The sequence below is a fragment of the Aulonocara stuartgranti genome (assembly GCF_965226115.1).
Source record: "Aulonocara stuartgranti genome assembly, chromosome: 6".
NCBI classification, from domain to species: domain Eukaryota; kingdom Metazoa; phylum Chordata; class Actinopteri; order Cichliformes; family Cichlidae; genus Aulonocara; species Aulonocara stuartgranti.
The window spans coordinates 15,567,328-15,590,148 of record NC_138944.1 but is presented as its reverse complement, the minus strand read 5'-3'; the positions used below and the strand labels follow the sequence as shown (position 1 = coordinate 15,590,148).

At 38.0% G+C, this 22,821-nt stretch overlaps 1 long non-coding RNA gene across 1 annotated transcript in view; it reads left to right on the top strand.

Annotated features, from left to right (window-relative positions):
* Nucleotides 1–640: 640 nt before the first annotated feature.
* LOC309708140 overlaps nucleotides 641–22,821 on the top strand; it is a 54,602-nt gene continuing 32,421 nt past the window's right edge. The window contains exon 1 of the long non-coding RNA XR_014277182.1: nucleotides 641–1,201. This is a non-coding gene — a long non-coding RNA (uncharacterized lncRNA). The remainder of the gene's footprint in view (nucleotides 1,202–22,821) is intronic.

The following is a 22,821-nucleotide window of genomic DNA, read 5'->3' as shown; positions in this document are numbered from 1 at the left end:
GGGACCCACACCCAGTTTCACACCTTGGCTCAGGCGATTAGAGGATCATCAGGGGGTCCTTTTGTCCCTCCGTGGGGGGAAACTCCCACTAGGTTTATATCTGGGACTCTCCACCATTTGACCTTAGAACTGAAGAAGCTTCTCGGATGAGAGGTGAAACGTCTTCAAGCAACTTAAAGAAGTCCAGACGCTTTTCTTTGCAAGCTCCTTTGACTTTTGTTTAATTAGTTCTGTTTTATTTACATAGCACCAATTCACAAGTACAGTTATTCAATTCATTTTATATTGTAAAGACTACAATCACATGACCCCCTCTGAGCAAGCAGCTGGTGACAGTGGGAAGGAAAAACACCCAGTTAAAAGGAAGAAACCTCCAGCAGAACCAGGATCAGGGGGGGGGGGGCAGTCCCCCCTGAGAAGGGAAAGAGAAAGGGGCAAAGAAAGTGAAGGGACAAAAGGCAAAGTATGGGAGAATGAGCCAGACTTTAAAAATTACTAATGACTAAATATAGTAGTGTTGTATAAAAACTTAGAAGAGATAAGCGTCTTCGCTTATCTCTTCTAAGCTTTTCTCTTTCTAAGTTCTCTTCTAAGAAACGCTCAGTGCATTATGGGAATCATTATGGGTAGGGATGGGTACCGGTGTCCGGTGCCATGATGGCACCGGTTCTGACATAAACGGTAGTAACCAGACCGAAAAGCAGCGCACATTTCGGTGCTTTATTTCGGTGCTTTTTTTTCCTGAGCTGTGATACACTTTAGATTCTAGCCAATCATTTTACGTTTCCGAGGATCGTAGGCGGGGCCAGGTACGTACGTACGTTCTGTTAAAGCAGAGCTACAGATTAAAAATGTCCAAGGCGAAGCGGTCAAAAGTCTGGCTGTACTTCATAGCAAAATATGCAAACTCAGCAGCCTGCAACAAGTGCTTTAAGCTGATACTGTGATACTGTCAAAGGAGGTAACACCTCAAATCCGATGAAACACCTGGCGACGCATAGCGTTTTTTTTAAAAGCCGAGAAATGCGCCGTATTTGATAGCTTGCTGCGAGACCTCACACCGAGCACATCTACTGCGGGTGGGTTGCCTGTTATGCAACATCCCCCAAAAACACGAAGAGGAGAGTCCTGGCCCCTAGCCCTGCCAGTGTAGCAGAAATGATGACGGATGATGGTGGCAGCAGCAGCCGTTCTTTTCTGCGTGAGTAGCTAATTTACGCTGAGTAGGCTAACCACGTTATTACATTAATGCATGTAAGGTGAACTAGCAAACATCATCATAGCTACATGCGGCTGTCCTCTTGTTTGATGGCAGATACTCCCTTCACCCTGGCTAAAAAGGCTAAAATGACCAAAGAAAAAGTGGAAAACAGTTAAACATGAGAGGTTTAGGACAAAGTTTGTTTTTTCCATTGATTAAGCACTGCTTCCAGCCAAGAGTGATACCATATATGCCCCATAGCTGCAGAAAAGGCTAACATTGTTATATTTTTACAAAAAAACAGCTGAACATGAGAGGTTTTTGGACCAATTTTGTGTTCTCCATTCTTTAAGCACCGGTTTGAGCACCGGCACCGTTTCAAAAGTACCGATTTGGCACCGGTATCGGATAAAACCTAAACGATACCCATCCCTAATTATGGGTATAATGATGAACTGATACTTTGTTTTGAAGTGGGGCTTACTTCAAACAGCACATGCATACTCATTGAGCAGCATTAGGGCCAAACCTAAAATGCATCACATTTTAGTCTTTTAGGGAGTTTAACAGAACACAACAAGCAGTCTAAATTACTCCACTCAGTGTTGCACTACACACCTAAATGCATAGTTATAGAGTGGGGTTTACATCACTCAGCCATCCATCGATCCATCTTCTTCTGCTATATCCAGGGCCGGGTCCCAGGGGCAGCAGCCTAAGCAGAGAAGCCCAGACCTCCCTCTCCCCAGCCACCTCCTCCAGCTTATCCGGGGGAACACCAAGGCGTTCCCAGGCCAGCCGAGAGATATAATCTCTCCAGCGTGTCCTGGGCAGTGTTGGTCAAGTTACTTGAAAAAAGTAATCAGTAACTAATTACTGATTACTTCCCCAAAAAGTAATCCCGTTACTTTACTGATTACTTATTTTCAAAAGTAATTAATTACTTAGTTACTTAGTTATTTTTTAAAAAACACGATTTACAACCTGAATAGGTGATAAAGCGATAGATCTTTCAGCCCAATTCTACTTTTTCTGCATAATCCATCATACAAAATGTAATCAAATGGAAAAGTCCCCTTTTTTAAACTTGTTTTATCAGTTTTAATCTTTTAACTTTATGAATCAAGCAAAAATTAAATTATATGCACCATTCTCTGACTTGAAGAAACTAGTTTAACATTTAAACCTATTTTCTGCACATTCCAGCACATAAAATAAAATATTTTTTGTGTTTACACTCAGTCTTTCAAATAGATGCAAGTAAAACACAGCAGAAAATAAATAAAGTCAAAGACTCAGCGGTCCTGTTGCTCTATTTTCACCTGTAAAGCAGGAGTGGGGTAGGCGGAGGTTTACCCTCGTGCAGGTGTGCCGCTGTCAGTTGAAGAATCCGCGAGTTTCTCTGTGAATTTCCCATTACATCGTAGCACACTCGATGCTTGTTTAGGTGTTTTTTTCGCTGTAAAAAGAAGTTTTCTAATGTTTTTGTCACTTTTTATGGAACCAAATTCAAAATAAGGTCAGTACTTCCACACTTTAAATGCTGCACGCTCATACTCTCTCCCGCGCTTGATATATTATCCATTGTTGATCTGCAGACAGCTGTTGTCACGAACGTGGCACTAGCTTATTGTCATGAGACATTCTTGTAAAAAAATCATGGTTTTAGTAACGCAGTAACGCAGTTCCTATGGGAAAGTAACGGTAATCTAATTACCGTTTTTGCAATAGTAATCCCTTACTTTACTCGTTACTTGGAAAAAAGTAATCAGATTACAGTAACTAACACGTTACTGTCCATCTCTGGTCATGGGTCACTCCTTTGCATTGCTCAAAAATCTAAAATACTAAACACTTTAAAGGGAGGGAGACCATCTGTCCATTAATATGCATCCGTGAGCCTTTTTGGGCCACCAAGACAGTATGTCTCTTTTTTCTTTTTTTTTTAACACAGCATCTCCAGCTGTCATTGTTATAGGATTGCAAAGTTGTACAGGTACAGTATTTCAAAGTTTGTGCTCTATATATTTGAAGTAGTTTAGAATAGCAGTAAAGGATTGCAGCTTTTCACTTATGAAGACCCTTCAAACTTCTCTTACTCCAGGTATATTTCTATTTCCTTATTGTCTACCTGCAGTCTATGGTAAATGTTTTTGACATATTTTACATTTTAGAAATCTGTCATTGTGAATTGTGGTCCATATTTACCACGGGTTTGTGTAACAAAAAAACTTTCTGATCCAAATAAATTCCTTTTATTAGTGGAACTCTAGAGTTTTTAAATCACCCTAGCTTTCAGTTTATTTCTCTCTCGTTTAGTTTTTTTTTTTTAGTGTATAAATCTGCATGTGCGCACATGTGAGTCAGCAGCTGTCAGTTTGCACTTGGCTCAACAATGTGACAGTTGGGTAATCAGTAATGCCACATCCTGTCAGATTCAACACAACAATTCCAAGGGTCCAAAATTTTTTCAAAAGATGCATTTTGAAATCTTTCCAAGCATTAATTCATTTGTTACTGATGCATTAATAAACTAATATGGTTATATATTATATATGTGCATGTTTATGGGTGCATTTATATTCTTAAATGTTTCATGTATTCCCATCTACAAGTGCAAACGTAGTCATGGCTCCTTTATTGCTGGCGATGATTAACTCTTAAATCTGTCTGTTAATCTCAAAGTCTGTCATGTTTTCATGATTTAATGAAGGAGAGGCAGCCAATGCCAGATCCTCCCATCAGGCTCATATGACACACAGAGAAGGACAGCAGTCACGCAGAGCTGGTTTTCAGATAGAGAAGAATCATATTAACTGTAAGTAATATTTATTGGCCAAACTCACTGAGATTCATAGACTTAAACAGAAGAGATAACTGAATTACTCATTTCAAAATTATTTTTTTATTGATATTTGACCTAATTTTGACTTAATGTCGCTGAAAAGGACAATGCCACTACCTCTCTTAGCCATTATCACTGGATGAACAAGCAAATGGGATCAATATAAGACACGCTGATTATTAATTAGCAGCTATGTGTGCAAGAGAGAGGTTATTATTATTTTCACATAGAAAAAAAGAGTGTGTTGTGTTTCTAGCTTAACTAGATACCCTAACTAAAATTACATAAGTCTTTAAAAATGTCAGTAATTAAAAACTTTTATACTGTTTCTAACTAGCAGTGCAGACCATTCAGTATGTGGAACAGATGCCCCTCAATTTTTTTTTATTTATTTTTTTGGTTTGTGCTTACTGGGAATTTCCATGCATATTTATTATGAAATGGGCCATATTGAATGTGGAAGAGAGAAGCTGTTGGTCACAGGCATTCAGCTAATGAGACTCAAAGGGTGGCATATTTTGGTATTTTTTTTAATATTATTTCTTTTCATTGCTTTCAGGGTTTAGATGTTAAAATGAGTTAGGTTGTGTGACTTTACTTCAAGGCCTTTTTCCAACCCTTATGCTTGACTTGACAAATCTGTTGTTTCACAAAACCTAAGTACCAATTTACAATTCTGGTTTGCAAATGTTGCGTCTGCATTCATGTAATTCTGTTTACTCTAATTTTTTAATACAATGATTTGCAAATCTCATAAACCTGTTTTTTATTCACGATAAACAGGAAACATATCAGATGTTTAAAATGGGAAAATGTAACAATTGTAGAAAAATATTAGCTCGTTTTGCCTCGGTCCATTTTAAATTAGCTTTGGCCCAGACAGAGAAGACAGCAGTGTTTCTGGGTCATGTTCACCTATGACTTAATCTTTGCATAGCATACCTTTAACCTGTATTTATGGATGGCACAGTGAACTGTGTTCACAGATGGTGATTTCTGGAAGTTTCCTGAGCCCATGCAGTGAATTCCTTGACAGCATTATGCCAAACTTTAATGCAGTGCTCATCTCAGGGCCCAAAGATCACCTGCAATGATACTGACTTTTCTGACCTACTAAAAATCTTGGATGAGCTTGAATCTCAGTGACCTCGACCTCAAAGTCAAAGGTTATGTTTACTAAAAATCTTGTGAATGCGATAACTTGAGAACAAGGCAACGTAGGACTGAAATTGATATCACAGGTGTGTCTACTAGAAGGCTGAGGGTTAGCAATGGCAGTTGCCAGTATTTTGTTTGTTTAACTTACTTTTCCAGCCTTTTCTTTCCCCTCTCTCTTACCTTTTGAGGCATGTTGCTGCCATCAAATTCAAAATGAGCCATTAATTTTTTCTTAAAATGACATTTTCTCTGTTCATTCTGGTTTCGTTTACATTTTCAACAGAATCCCAACATTTGTGGAATTTGGTTTTTATAGAATTCTTTGGCGAATGTTTAAAAATATGTATTTTTGATGAGGTTGATGATATTTGACACATACTGTCAAATATCATCATCACAAAACAACACCAAAGTATTCAAATACTGTGTGTAGCAGTTTTACTTTATGTTGGCAGATGCAGTACAGTTAATGCTTGTGTGCATGAATTAAGTCAAGACAGCAGGAAGCAGTGTGATTATAATGGCATTAAAAAGCATTTTACATTTTGTATTATATTCTGGTGAATACTTAAAGATGTATTAAAGTCAAATCAAGATATAAATGGATTAGTAGTAAGCAAAAGGGAGCATTTTTGTCCAGCAGCTTCACCATTGCTGTGTTTGCCTCAATTTTCAAGTATTTTTTTTTGCTGTTTACACTGATTTAGAATGGATAGTCAAGCTGAACTTTTAACTTTTAAAGCCATCTTAATTTAATCATTACTTTCAACATCATAAACTGGTATAAATGCTGGGAAATTAACTGGACCGTTACTTTTGCTGTTAGGTCATTGAAGCACATCCACTTCTTAACTCGCTATGGCATTTGGCTTCTGTTGTAAAAAACAAAAAAGACCCCAAAACACCCCAAAACAAAAACCCTTTGGCCAGGACTAACCCATTGTCATTTGGTCCAACAGCTATTAATATTACAATATGCTGCAAGGAACAATATAATATAGTGTATGCATGTATTTTCTGCTTAGCTTAGCACTGTGGATGTAGATGTGCCAGTGTATATATGTATATCTATATATGTATAGCAGGCACTGTAGCTTATGTTTTACTTTCTCAGTAACATTGATTAAGGCTTAAATAAAACCTCTTGTTAATGTTTTTTCCCCCTTGGTTTAACGATGCACGTGCATTTTAATGCACAAATACAGTGAGTGATACTTATCATGCTTCTTTAATTACTTATGACTTTATGCACTGGTGCCCATTCCTTTGACAGGCTGATGTTACACTGATCCCAGCTCTGCTGGTGCTGCGTTACCCCTTAACTGGTCGATACTCTATTAATAGCAGGATAATGACTTGAGATTCAAGGCGATACATTCAGATTAGACAAAGCTTCCATGAACAGAGGATAGAGTTCAAATGACACATGCAGCTAATATTAGCAGATAATAGCACATAGCAAGCTCAAGTCATTAACCCTGGTCTGAGGTCAGTACATCATGGAGCTGAGAGATAACAGCATGTACTGTGTTAATGCTATATACACACAATATATAAACACAATATGGAAGTACATTACATTTTAGCAAAGAAAAGCAATCATTTTGACTTCTTTGTGATCTTTTTACTAATTGGAAGAAAATCTCTTTCTCTGTAATTATAAAACCCAGATCTCATGTTTCTGTGAAAATCTGAGTATAAAAATACTTCATGCTGTTATGAGATACCCAGGTCGGACAGATAACCTTAACCCTTTCCTGGACGCATGGTGTGTCTTTAATATAATTCTGTTAAAATGAATTCAAATTGATATTGTGCTGGTTTACACATTCACTTCCAAAGAATGGGATTTCCATATCCTGTGGGAGTTTTGTCAGAAAGTGGCGTAAATATTTGCCAAATCAAACGTGCAGAGCTACCTGCAGTGGTGACCTCTTGTGAATAAGGGAGCAGCAAAAAGTAGCACTCATTCAAAACAAATCCCACTGCCCCTGCTTTCTGGCATAATGTAAAAATTAGAGCTAACTGTACTGAGCATTCAACCATGGTCTGGTCATAAATACAACATCGAACTGAGAAACATGTATGTTAACTTAGACATGTAAAACTAGGCATAAACCCCATTGTTGTGCTTTTTTTCTTGCTCTTGTTAGCCATTCAATGACTTTCCATCGTCTTTTTTTCCCCTATTTCTCTGATGCTCTGTACAAATGCACTATACTTTGCTGCTGGCCCTGAAATTTATTACAGAGACATGTTTAGAAAACAAACTGCAGATGTGTTGGCTGTAAATTAATTTCAAAGGGAACTCAAATTGTGAGCTTTTGTGAACTTTGTATGCAAAAGTTTTCTGCTTCTTTCATAATTGAGATTTCAGACTGACATCAGTGACTATGCTTTTGCATTGGCAAGCTAACAATATTATCACTGACCCATATATTTTCTCCCTCCAGTAGATTTTAAATTAATACCACGCATGCGGAGTTCTGAAGCTCTGGCCCAGAAAGTTAAAAAATGGATGTCATGTTGAGCCCCTAATAGACTTTCATTTTTTACATCCCATTATGAAGCCACGATCCAGTGACTCGCTAGAGTAATTGCTGTTATTGTGTTAAATTTGTGTCATTTTGGAAAGCCAGTATCTAGGGCACAGTGATGCTTTGCTATTTATTACATGACATTTTTGTTTATTTACTGCTCAGCGCTTTTTAATTGTAGGGTTCTGGTTTATCTGCAGGGAAATTTCAGTTTGAGATTTTAGTGCGTTTTAGTATTTTCACATTTTGATATGACGACAGTGTTAAAAAATACTATAAACACAAATTATTCTCGAAACATCACGTTTTACTTCAGCTTGCAATTTATGATTCTTATGATCGGGGAGAGTCAAAGTCTACAATGGCCGCATCACGCAAGCAGCATCTAAAAATGTCCATCTAAAATGAGCATTACGGCCTACAGCCTTACCACCACCTGTCGGAAGATTCTATCAGTGGCCTATTTTTCTGGACTGACGTGGGAGAAGTGAACATCAAGGTCCTTTTCTCGCTCACGTCCTCTCAGCTAATTCTCTTCATCACTGGCAGTCATGTTGTACTGCAGCCATTTAAGCAGGGAGGAAATGAATCAGCGTTATATCACCTCATATCAAGTGTGATAATTTGTCCTATTTGTATGTACTTATTTTTCCAACATGTTAACTTGTTACTTACACTTATTTCACAGCACAATCTAAACAACGACCCCCAAAGCAGTGTTGGCTGTTGGTGCGTTGGATCAGTCCGTCACATGACGCTGATACACCAGACGCGCCTGTGTGACTATAGGTTACTTTTCAGATGCTGTCAGAGTTAAATGTGCAGGGTTTTCTTTAATTTTTTATTTGGCAGACATTAATCTGTAACTGCTTAACAGGGCCTGAGTGAAAAACCTCTTCATATTATCCTTTTCAGAAGTCTTACCTCTATTGAACTGGTAAATTTACTGAAATCAACCACAAGCCAAACCCAGTGCCCTTTTTGACCGTTTTAAAAACAGTTACCTGGCTCCAGAACTGTCTTCTTACTCTTTTTTGCCCATGTTCCACTTTTCCATTCAGCTTGGTAGTTTTTGTCAAATACTGCTGGCAAACAGAACAGCTGTCATGGGCCATGACTTACCGCACGAAATACTATGATAATCTGCTGAGTAGCTGCCAGTAGAAATCTGGGTTTCGGTCTGAACAGATGAGTCAGGGATGAAGTAGTCAGTAGAGCCATAGCCTGTTATATCACCAACTGTTGAATACAGTCGACGCAGGTTTATTTATGTTCATTCGTTATCGCCAGAATATGAATAATCAAAAATATTGGATATAAGGGTGAGTCCCCATGTCCTCAAGGTCTCTGCTCCCACGCTTTGTCTTCATAAACTCATCATGAGGAGCCTGAGTCTGCAGAGGGTCTCAGTGCTGGGCCTTGTTCCTGTACCAAAGATGCCAGGATCACAGACCTGTGGTACTGACTTATTATGTCACGAAGACCCTGGACCCCATTCAGTTCTTTTACCAGTGTCGTCTAAGAGATGAGGACGCCATCATCCACCTGCTCAGTTGTTTCTACACCCATCTGCACCAGCTGACGAGCACTGCGCGGCTCATGTGTTTTAAATTTTTCCAGTGCATTCAGTACGTTCAGCTTGACCCTCCTGGATGACAAGATGACAGAAATGCAGCCCCTGGCTGCCTCTCTCATGTCCTGGATTGTTGATTACCCGACAAGAAGACCACAAAATGTGCATCTTCAATATTTTACGTCTGATAAGGTGATCAGCAACACCGAGGCACCACGAAGGACTATCCTCTCTTCTTTGCTCTTCACACTATTCAGCCACTACACAGAGACCTGCCATGTTCCAAGTTTTCTGATGACTCTGCAGTGGTTGGATGCATCAGTGAGGGTGATAAGACAGAGTACTGGACTTTGGTGGACTGCATGTCTTCGTTGTAATGAGTGGCTGATTGAGTTACTATTGCCTTTCTATCTGCTCAGAGCACTAGTGTCTCTAGAACTAAAACTAGTGTCCTCTGACATCAGACATCAGTAAGAAACGTTTGCTAGACCGCCGTTGAATGTTTAAGTAGACAGACCACACCTATGGGCCTAAATGCGCTGAGTTTTGCTATGTTACTGGCTGATTAGATAAGTGCTTTGACAAGCAGTCGAACCTGTTCGACTAAGTGACCAGTGAGTATACGTGACCTAGTTTTCCTATACTTTCACAAACTTTTCCGTTTCACTTGTGGAGAAATGTTCTTTACCATCACATTGCTTCCTTGTTCTATTTTTGCATGACTTCATGCTGTTTTTATCATCTGTAACGTTGTACGTTTTTCCAGATCCTCTAGTAGGGCAAGACTACTCAAATGAGTCATGGCTACGGCTCGATAAATAATTCTGTTGACACTACAGAATTTGAGATATTTTCCATAGCATTTCACTTGTTCTTTATGTATGAAGTGCCAGCTCTGCTCATAGATTTTAGTGAGACTAAGAATACTGGAGATGACAGCATCTTCAAAAAGTACACTGTCTTGTGGCTTGCAGGCTTGTATTTCATGCTCACTGTATGATTCAGAGGGTTTACTTTCCCTCGTCTGTTTCACTGTCCTTCATTTAGCCCTTTAGCCCTCGCTGTGTTTGGGACTTAGACTCAGCAAGAGTCATATATACACAAAGCTGCCTCTGCATAATTGTGAGAAATAAAATAACAATTAATTAACAAGTATAAATGATCATGAATTGCCTGCTTTAATCAGCATGCACAAGGAGCTGCTCTACCTCCTCTAATCAGCTTGAACACAGATCTGTGGAGTCCTGAGAGCATAAATTCACCAAGCCAGAGCTCAGCTCTAATGGCTTTGTGGAGCAACGAGGTGAGAGGAGTAATCACTAAACATGAACACAGTACATTTCTCCGAAGCAGGTTCAACAAACTGAAATTCCCTTCATCCCCAAAGTCTGTGTTGTTCAATTAAAATGCTTCTGTTGGACAGCAGCATTAATCACAGCATGTTGGACTGCTCCATGTTTCTCAGCCTGAACGTAGCGAGGACATAGGTGTGAAACTGAAAGTCTAATTAGGAATAAGCATGTCAGACATTGTAGCTACTGGAGCCAATAACAAACTGACTGCGTGTATGAGGGAACAGACTGACTTCACTTTGACCAGGGGCTAAAACATCAGTCCTCTGAGTTTTCAGCCTGAAAACCGTATTTTGTTGCTTCTTCCTTCTTTCTTATATCAGTGTAAAAATCTCAATATTTCCTCAGTTTGTTTTAGCAAACCTTATAGGAAGAATTAAATGTGTAGAGCAGAATATGAAACTGATGTGCGAGTACCAGTGCACCTGTGCTTGTGGACATTTGCTTCCCTTTCAACACTGACCACATTGTGTCTTCTAATGAAGTATCTCTGAGTGGAGGAGTTGCTTCTCTTCTTTGATGTATTTCTTTCTGCATAATTGTCAAGTGTTGGTGCCAAAAGGAACCACAGAAAACAAGATTTCAACCCCAAAGTTTGATTCAATCATGTTCTCGCTCATGCCTTGTGTGCAGATGCTATTTCCTCTATAATAATGTATCTTTTCAAATAAACTATAATACAATAATTCTAATTTATATAACCACTTGGAATCAAATGTTTCCAATGTTTTCCCAACCAAGCTATTTCCTACATTAAGAAAAATAATTTTCATTCTCCATATATACTATATGTGCATGACATGCGTTATGTTTTCATCTTATATTAATCCCCCTTATATGCCACAGTGCTGCTGACAGGTAAGCTGTAATAGGCGACAGTGGGAAACAGCCTGCTGGGCATTCATGTGCTAAGAAGTCACATTTGGTTGTGTAACTGTCAGCTATCTAAAGTCTTAAATTTAAGTCTTTCGTCATTTCTCTCCTCTACAGCTGCATGCTGCCTGAGGATGTACACAAGCAGAAGACGACAAACAGCATCCCTAAAAAAAAAAAAAAAAAAAAAAAAAAAAGGAAAACAAAAACATTTTTCTGATTTTCTTTAGTTATTCTCACCCAAAATATAACCAGTGCAATGTTCATTTAGGGCATTCCCTGTACCAAAAAGGGTACACGTGCATTTAATATGCAGTATTTTCTGCTGTCAGTTTTAATATCTGATTGACTGCTACCCGGACCTGCACTGTGCCATACACAAGTAACAGATCACTCTGTAACTTGGTTTTGGTTTGATTCAAGATGAAAATAATTACAACTGGATGTAACTGTTTTTTGAAAGTCTTATTTGCAAGTATGTCAGACTACAGACTCCCTCAAATTGGAGCCGGAGCAAAATTAAATGTGTTTCCAAAGTGATTTCTGTCTGCAACAGATGCACATTTAAAATTTGATGAGAGCTTTGAAATAAACTTTAAATCTAAGCCCTTGAAAAAGTTAGTTGTTCTCTCTTTAAAGGACATTTCTGCATTGGTGCATTGATAAGCCAGACAGCTGTGAGTCAGTCAGAGAGATGTTAGCTTTACTGTCTGTGCCCGAGGAAACGTTCTGCTTATTATTCTGCTCACCCTGTAAACATTTCATTAGTGAAATGTGAAGATAGGCATTTTCCCTCTGAAGCTGATGAAATTGTTATTGTTCCTATTTGTAGGTTTGCCCCCCTGTTGCGTGTAGAGCTAATACCTGAACTCAGCGTGGATGTATGTAAAAAGGCAGCTCATGTATTGTTTCCACCTCTTACTGTCTGTATAGAAAGATGCCATTCTTTTATAGAAGAAAAGCAGATCTCAAAAGAGAAAGTAGAAGAAAGAAATTGTTTCAAAACAAATACAATTATTTGCATGAAAATGTGTTTTGTGACTATTTTTTGGTCTTGCCTTAAACCAACTGGTATAAAAAAAATTGACCACACAAACTTACAGTATTTATTAATGTGTGGAAAGTGTCATCATCATTCCTGGGAAGGTGATCTATGGCAAAAAAAATGTTATTCTTGCTTTTTTTGTTGTTGTTGTTATTATTATTTGGGAATGATTCACCACAAGCTAATCAGATTCCTTTCAGCTTCATGCTTGCGAGGCAGAAGGATAAGCTGGTTGTGACTTTCCACGCAGAAGTGTGCCAGGCAGATAGTAGCTTCAGCCTTATCAGTTTGTGCATATGCTTGAGCAGCAGGATTTGGGAATATACAAAGTGGGGCAGATGGGGTCTTTTGGATGCATAGAGGCTAAAGAGCTCTGGTGTAATCTTGGTAATGAATGCTAATGAGAACTTATTGCTGACGTTTGTGCTTGATACTCTGATGTGGTTTTTACAAACAGCAGTGTAGCTGGCGAGTACTAACAGAGCGAATCAAAGAGGCTTTATGATGAAATTGAGATTTTTTTCATGCTTTGTTTAGTATTCCGTGTCTTATCACATGCATCCACTTTACTAATGCATAAAATCATTTTATTAATTTTCATGTGACAGACTGGTGCAACTCTGCTCTGCTGGATTGTAGTGCTAAATTTTTAGGGAAAAAATGACAGTTTGTGTGAATAAAATAATGTAATATGTTATGAACATCGTTATACAAAAATGGACAAGCATTTCATTTATTGTAAAAAAAAAAAAGAAAAGGAAAGGAAATAACACAAAACATCTGCACTTTAAAAACAGGAAAAGCACATTTTCAGATTTCTTCAGCCGAATTCGTTATTTGTAGTGGTAATTCAAGAGCTGAAATTCAGAAATTCATAGCAATGTTTATAAAAGACAGTCTGACAGTGAAGTGTTGATAAGTTATTTATTTATTCTAATGACCAGCCGGGAACGAGACTTCTGTCTCAGAAAACTAAATTCAGTTGTAGAAGTGTAAACGACCTCACTTCTCACTTGATAAATGGTCTGAGCAGTATTTTCCTCCATTATCCCAGTCACTAGTTTCAGGTCTTACTGAGTAAAGCATGATGTTCAATTTATATTTGTTTACATTTTCGAGTAAAATAATAATAATAATAATACAGAGTGTACTTGAGGTTGTGCTGTTTTTTAATTGCCAAGTCAAAACCACTACTCTCCCGTCATGTCAGGTTAAAAAAACAAAAAAAACAAGTTACTGCCAAAATGCTCTCACAGACACTCACAAAAATTATATTACAGTGGCCACTTTTAAAATAGATAAGCTTAACAATAAGGTTCCTAAAACCTTACACAGCATTATATGCATACTTTACATGTTCACACCAAACAAATAAAGGAAATTTTAATTATTATTATGTATGTGCTTAAAGAATGGCAACATTCAGTATGTTATCTAAAAATAATGCAACCATATAGTATAATGCTGTTAGTATTTTATATAATATGGAGTTAGCCATATATAACATTGTATATAACACCTGTATTGGAATTTATTTGCACAGAAACCCGTGAAGATTAAAGTAACAGCTAGTACAAAGAAATCTTTGCCAGTATCAAATGTTCTGCCACAGTGAGCCTTCCATCACATTTGATGACAGAAAGATTAAGAATCCCTACTGACATCATGAAAACTCTTAACTGGACAGAAAATGATTGTGTGCACGAGATAGAAGAAGCTAATCAGCTGGGAAAATCCTGTTCCTGTATGTTATCACACAAACCAGTGCTCACCTCTTTTACCTTAATCCTGATGATCTCTTTCTCCTCAACTCACTCCATCTTATCCTTTTATTTCTCCTTCTGCCATTTCTCATTTTGCAAACACTCTCTCTGTGTTTCATCACAATGAGGCTACAACAGAAACACACTGACAGGAACAGACAAACCTCTCTGCGCTATCTTTAAGGTTATTTCAATCTGCTGAAGTGGATTTAAAGAGCTTTACAAGCTCTTTAAATTCAGACCAATGTCTGAGTTGAATATTTGATATTTGATCCTGTCAGTTGAACCCAGAATGTGATGGATAGCCTCTCAGCAGTGCCTTAGTGATTGGTTAAAAGCTCCAACATAACACCGTCAAAGCACAAGTCCTCTAACAAGCCCAGAAGGCAAAAAGGAGCAATCAAGTGCATGTGATGATTCACAGAACATAGACAGCACTGCTTCTTTTAAGATGAATGGCTTTTCCACTTGTTGTGTTACTGACTATGGAATTGCCTTTTTCTGTTTCAGTGTGTAATGGAAATGGAGGTTAAGGTTTCAAATTGAGGTCATGCTTGTCAGGGGATGGAAAAAACTAAACCTTTTGATCCATTTTAATAGTAAACACAGTTAGCTCCATACATATTACACAGCTCGATGTTCCACATACTATGGATGTGCATTGCTTTTGGGAATTGGGGATAGAAAAGGAATGATGCACCAGGTAGCCTGAATTAAATCTGGATGGCTGAAAGTGCTTGGAGGCCAAAACACCACCTTTTCCGTTTGTACCTACTCAGATTGACTCGGCACGGTTTGCTGCTTTACTGGTCCACTGGGGGAACTGAACTAGTTAGTTTGCCAATTTGAGGTTATTATTGCTAATTTTAAAGGATATCAGTTGAAATGTCTGTGAAGGTTCTCAGTCATCCAGGTCATCGTAGTCAAAGAGCTTGCAAAGAAAAGCGTCTGGACTTCTTGCTTGAAGACGTTTCACCTCTCATCCGAGAAGCTTCTTCAGTTCTAAGGTCAAATGGTGGGGAGTCCCAGATTTAAACCTAGTGGGAGTAACCCCCCACAGAGGGACAAAAGGACCCCCTGATGATCCTCTAATCGCCTGAGCCAAGGTGTGAAACTGGGTGTGAGTCCCAATCAGCCAGAGTTTCGGGTGAGCTCATTGTGAAACCTGGCCCCACCTTATCATGCGAAAACCACCGCCTCTGTTCAAAGATCTTCAAAGATGGCTTCTTTCACTCCTCTTTCAAACCATCTGTCCTCTCTGTCCAAAATGTGAACATTGGCATCCTCGAACATAAAGGATAAAGGTCACTCTTTCGAGGATGCCAATGTTCACATTTTGGACAGAGAGGACAGATGGTTTGAAAGAGGAGTGAAAGAAGCCATCTATGTCCACTGTGAGCGACCATCTTTGAACAGAGGCGGGGGTTTACGACACCAACTCTCTGCCATCTATAATCCAGTTTTGAGTTCCCTCCCCAGACGCCTTAACGCCGACTCACATCCTGGGCCATCTGACCTCAGGAATTCGCATGATGAGGTGGGGCCAGGTTTCACAATGAGCTCACCCGAAACCCTGGCTGATTGGGACCCACGCCCAGTTTCACACCTTGGCTCAGGCGATTAGAGGATCATCAGGGGGTCCTTTTGTCCCTCTGTGGGGGGTCACTCCCACTAGGTTTAAATCTGGTATTTACCTTATTCATTAACATAAATGCTGTATGAAGTTTGGATAATGAGAAAAAAGCACCAAAATCAATGGGGTTCTCCTGGGAAAGCAGCAGATGCTGCAGTAGGTTTAAAAGCAAGAGCAGGATTGGATGTCATTAATCTGCTATTTATAGAGATCTACTTAGGTTATCATTGATTTAGTTCTAGCCTATACACAATGTGTTAGTATATTGTTGGACATGAGAGACTATCTACAGGTCTCTCCTAAAAATAGGAAATTCAATTCCAAGAGTAAGTAATATTTAATGTAATTTATAAGATGTAGTGGTATTTGGGGGAAAATAAAGTCTTTGAGATGCAGAGTAAAAGGAAAAAGCTACAAGAACAAGCAACCAGTCAGCTAGTTTCAAGTTCCTCTTTGTTATATGAGTTATATTGTGAAACACAGCCACGTTCACTTTTTAATCCACAAGTTCTTCCTCCTTGCTGAACTTATTGATTGTGTGCAGTAGTTATAATTCATTTGAACCCAGCTATTCAGTACAGACTCACTACAAAGAACTCCTCATCTCCATTTTCTTTTTAACACTCGCAAACTTTGCAGTCTTGAGACCAAACTGTCACAGACTGAAGTAACGCTACCCGAGGCAGTTTATCTGATTTGCAACAAGAGGCTTCATGAAGCTTTTTACATTTTTAAAATAAACTTTTCACATTTTTTAGCAACAGTGTAGTAGACTTATAAACAAACTTACAGATCCACTGTGCACTATTGGCACCGTGAGAAGGGAAAGCATAATCCTAACATAACCTTTAACAGTTTTTCGTGCAAACATGTAAAGGTGCTGACAGAGTTCATTCATCCCACACAGTGTGATGAAGTTTCAGTGAAGACCATTTTGTTCCAGTTTTAGAGGCATGTCAGGCTTACGGTGTATGGCAGTTAAAACACGGCAACGCTGATTTTGAAAAACGTTGATATTGACTTGATATTGAAATGAACTGATTCCACCAGTGTTTAGAAAACAACGCAACTTTAGTAAATCAGCCATAAAACTAACCACACTTGGGAGTGCTATTTGGAGATTATCCCATTTATTAAACCTGGCTTTAAGTTTGTCAGGTACATCTACTGTTAACATATTTTAGGATATTACTCTCTGATATTGTCTGTTTGCATTGTGGCTGACTTATTCCAGTATCACACTGCAATGTTTTTGCTTTGCAAAGCCAAGAACATACTGCACTGCAGGCTTCTAAATCAATATCCCAGCAGATATCCCATAAATAAATCTCTTTTCATAGATGATGAGGTTTTTCACTCCACCACTGCTGGATTCCTTGATTCTCCATAGGACACATCAAAAGGTCACCCTCTGTGCGACAAGTTTGTGAACACATTACATACACTATGAAGAATTTCTCCCTGTTTAAAACCTTACGAGTGCCACACCTCTACAGTGTGTGGCACTGGTTTTATTGTTTCCTTGGTCTCTTAAGCAGCGCGAGGCAGTGGGAGTAGTATAACTGGTACACTCTCTCCTTTCTCTGTTGGACTTCTTTACACTGCATTCACTAATCTATGCTCCTCTTGTTCCCATTATCTCCAGCATCTACCTGCTTTTACCTCACAGTCTTACATTTAAGTCCTAATTTTTAATCCAAATAAGATAATAAATAAAATGATTATTAATAACTAGCTTACTAAATACAAACAATTAATCAACAGTATTTCTATATTTTTAATTTCTAAAATTAACTTTGGCTCCAGTGAAGGAGTTCCCTGGTAACTGCAGTCTAACTGTTCATTAGTTAACTTTTGACAATTATGTGCCAGAACAAATAATCACATACCCATCATAATGAGTTAAAAAGAGAAAATGGAAAAATAGTTGATATAGTTTGTGTCTGAATTCTCCAAATCACAGTAAATAATACAAGTTTGTGGTCTTTAGGAAGGCCCTTTTTGGAAACAGGTTTTCATCTCAGTAGTTAAGTGTGTGCCTGTAAGAGTCAGGGTAGACTTCTGTCAGCACTGCCAATACTTATATACATTGGTTTATATTCAGCTCTTTATGTGCTCAGTATGCAGTATGCCCCATGACTTTACAAGATCATCCTACTGTGGAGTAACCCGGTAGCATCATTAAAGTCCTTTTTACTGTAATGGTCAAATTAGAAAATGTAACTAATTTGCTTAAGGTGTACATTATAATATGCACTATAAAATGACAAAAAAGAAACATTTCAAATATTGAAGTGCATACCTGCACTCAACCTTAACCTTATTAATATATGGTTTTCTTCTTTTTCTTCTCTCTTCTCCTTTCTTCCTTCCCTCACACCAAACTGCTCATGGCAGATTGCCGCCCCTCCCTGAGCCTGGTAGTGTCAGAGGTTTCTTCATGTTAAAAGGGAGTTTTTCCTTCCTACTGTTGCTGTGTGATTGCTCAGTTTTCTCTGTATTATTGTAGGACTTAACCTTACAATATAAGTGCCTTGAGGTTGTGACTTGGCACCATATAAATAAAACTGAAGTGAAGTGAATTACAGTTAGTCGTACAAAAGTGCTTCAGACCTGAAATACCTCAAAGTAGCTAGATTGTTTTGTGGGTGTGTATAATGCGGCATAAAGATGGATAATGTATTTTAAACCAACTTTAAAATAATGTTGAAGCAGATACTGAGGCACTTTTAAAGTCACCCACTAAAACCAAAGTGGATCTTTCCCACTTTCACAGCTTTATTTTGAACAGCGGCTCCTGAGCGATGCAGATGTAAAAGTGAAGACTGCTGAAATTATTCATACTCCAGAAAAAAACCCCATGTAACTTTAAGCAGCTTGCAGGAGAAACATTATGAGAGATGCAAACATGCCTATAGGGGGGAAAAGACATTTACTCAGATATGGAACACAGCAAGAGCACATTTCTATACTAATGTCTCATATTACCAAATATATCACATATTCTCCAATAAGATGGAAACTGCTGATTTCACACAAGAAGCACAGATAAACTGACAAATATAATCCTCACATGTCTATTGTAAACTGGCACAATTAATGGTTGATCATGTAGAACGAGGTCACAATTTTATACTTTATTAAAATCAATGTTTATTTTTAAAAAAAGCTTCAGTGCTGTGTGTCATTAAAATAACAGCAATACCATAAATTCAAGGTAATTCCTAGGTGTGTGCACCTATCCACATTTGTGTCATGGCTCAAAGAGAAAGCAATTTAATAACACAGTTCTTCACAGTATTATAATTATAAACACTGTCTATAAACCCTGGCATCCACAGAAATCCTTCACCGGTTTTCTATAGTAAAGACCACAAACTAAGAAATTTTTTTGTTAGATGTACTAAATTTATAAATAAACAATCTCCTTAATGTGTCTTCAAAGTAATGAGTTGTATCAATGGGCTTATGTTTATTGGAGTCATGTTTATACATTAATGAAGCATGTAGAAGGAATCGTTCTGCATATTTAAGCTTTATTTTTCTTTTTACACTCTTTCACCTCCCTCACTCTGTCTGTCCCCGAGTCTCTATTATTTTCCATAGGCTGACACAGTTCTTAGTCGCCATGGAAACTCTGTACTAGCATGTCCCACTTCTAATGGGAAAATGAAGGAGCTTCGCAAAAGGAGCAAGTGAAACAGGAAATAAAAAGCAGATGAAAATGAAAAAAATGAATAAAAAGCAATGGATACAGGTCACAAAAGGAGAGAACTACAGCGTCGAAACAAACTAACCACTTATGCCTTCTGGAAGCCAATATTGAGTCAAGACATCAGTGCCCAAGGATACCTTTTGTGCAGCAGGGAGACACAGGTGGCATCTGGCAAAATGGTATTACATTTGTATGGTTTGAGAACGCATTGCAAAAAACAGAGCACTTAAGTTAAAATAGATCATTTTAATTAGAGTAATAGAATAAAGCCGAAAGTCAGATGCTGTCCTGCCAGTTTATAGATTCTCGAAGTTAGTGAGGTGAGGGTGTCAAAGTGAATCCAAATGTCTGTTTCCATGACTTCAGCTAAGCGTGACTGACTTGTCTCCATCATAGCCTTAGGTTATCTTGCGTGATGCTCATGCCAGTATGAGCATACAAACAGAGCTGATTGTAAAAACAAAGGTTTGGCAGTCTCTTTAGTTCTGGCAGGGAAGCAAAATCATTACTGGGCAACTAAGAATCTGTGCAATCTTCTCTTGTTTATGTGGGTCATTTTGAATCATGTTTCATGTAGTGCTGTTTTTTGATATCACTGTTTAATACTGCAAACATTATGCTGCACTTTTCTACGTTACAGGTTTTCATTTCAGTATTATTTTACAAATATAAATGACAATGTTTTTCTTGAGTGCGTTATAATGTACTGCAAGCTGCTTGTCATTAAAATCAGTTTGACATTAGACTGTGTATATAAGGGTCATAAAAATCAACAGTCTGTCGCAATTTTTCTTACCTTTTCCTGTGATGCACATCTTGTGATGCATCAGACCATATGTTAACTCATTTGAATGTCACTAAAATTATGAAATCATTAAAAGGCAGTAGACTTGATTGCGTTTGTATGCATCTGCATAGTAAATCAGTATCATTTTATTGCAGTTATAATCAGTAGAAAGAAATGTTTTCGAGATAACATTTAATGTGTTGTTTAAAGGAAACTGGGGTCAAAGTGAGGTAAATGGATGAACTAAATAAACAAGGTCAAACATAGACAGAAGCTCTCTCACGAACAGTCTGGATGCCCTTTAACATCAATCATGCATAAATATCAAATGTCAAAACAGGAGAAAAAAAGCAAGACAGAAAAACCTTTAGTGACTTGGGTTGAGTGAAAAAAAAAAAACAGTGAGAGGGTTGGATTTTGGTTTGTTGAAGCATTAACACTTTTGCTGATGTTGTTATGGTAGCCTATGCAATACTTAGTAATACATTTCAGTGTTCCCATAATATAGTGTAGATAATATTCTTTCTTAGATATAGGACAAAAACATTTTAAACATTTAAATAATTAACCCCAAATAGTAAACCTTTAGTAATAATTTAAATTAATGAGTAGGAAAATCTCTGGTCAGGACTAATTCTAGTTTGAAATGATGACCTACAGGTGTGAAGTAGGACTTGTTGCTCAACCCTCATTGAGGTTAGAATAAAATACAGTTGTCTCGTAAGAACTCTTCAGGCTAATCTGTGTGGCTAAGTTTGTATTTCTGTTGTTCAGAAAGGTTACACTGACACTGAGAGTGTTTTTTACTCTGTCTACAAACCTTTCCAAAAAATGCATTTATGTCTAATATGCATGCATATATAGGACTGCTAGAAATTTTGCATTACTGATTTGTTAAGTGCTAATTCTTTGCACCAAGTATTCCAGTCTAATCTAACCTAATCTGTGTCTTAGTGACATGATATCATTATGTCAGTTTTCCTGAGTGTTGAGTTTTTGTTTTTGTTGGGTTTTTAAGCTGCTTAAAACACCCTTTAAAAGTGTTGTGCATCATAAAAGCCTCACACAGGAGTAAGTAACAATTGATTATCTGCCACAAAGAACGTCATAAAGATGCCGAATAGCCATGTTTGTTCATTTTGACCTGTTAGATGTTATAAAGTTAAAACTGGGATGTTAAATGCTGCTCAGTGCAGTGTTGGTACATCAGCATTCTCTTTTAATATTGAGCTTCAGTAAACATCTCTGTTTTGGACATCTGGGTCATGTAAGTCTCCTTCCTGCTTCTATCGATTTCTATCATAATGATAATAAAATCTGACCAGCGACCAAATCAATAACTTCATTTAAGATCCCTTTTTAGCCCTCACTTTACATGTTAATGCAATGCAGGTGGTATTTTCACACTGCAGTTCTCATCAATAGTGCAATATTCACCAGAAAAAAAACCAGATAAATACTGTATGTAAACTTTGTTTTGGTGTAAACTAACTGAATACATTTTGGGCAGAGAGACGCTGCATGTGTCTGGGGGTTGAAGCTGTGACTAATGAACTATCACATGATGTGACTGTGATCCCAATGCATCACTCTGCTCAATGACCTATTTAGTTACATGAGAAGACTTGTATTGAAAAACAGTATTTGGTGGACATATTTTGTGTCACACCCACTCATTTCTGAAGGCTTCACTGGCCGGATGATGCAGCGCGAGGTTACCCAATTGGTTAAATTTTGACACATGAAACATGGGCACAAATAAATACTTCTGATCCATTAACAGACCTGGGTATGAGTGTTCATTTGCATTCTGTGTGTGTGTCTGCTTGTGCGTGTGGATGTTTACCATGTTTGTATATCTTTGTGGGGACTTCTCTTTGTTTACTATGCTTGTGGGGACCAATGGGCCTTTTAGGGACAAAATCCCTGTACCCATGAATTTGAAGGCATTTTTGAGACTCAAAGTGTGGGTTTAATGTCAGCGTTACAATTAGGTTATGGTTAGGTTTAGGCTAAGGGTTAGGATTAGGCATTAATTTTTGATGGTTAGGGTTAGGATAAGCATCTAGGGAACACATTATGTCAGTTAGATGTCCCCACAAAGAGATGAAAACACGATGGTGTGTGTGCCTGTGTCTGTATGTGTGCACCTGTGAACATGGGCCATTGCAAATATTTATCCATAAACAGGATATATTAATGAAATCGGACTGTTTGCTAATCCTAAAAGACTTTATAGATTCCCTCCCCCACATTCTCTCCTGCTAAAGCAGTGTCAATATAGACTTTATTCCCGTTTAGTCACATATTAATGCAAATTCTGTTCCACAAGGCTAAAA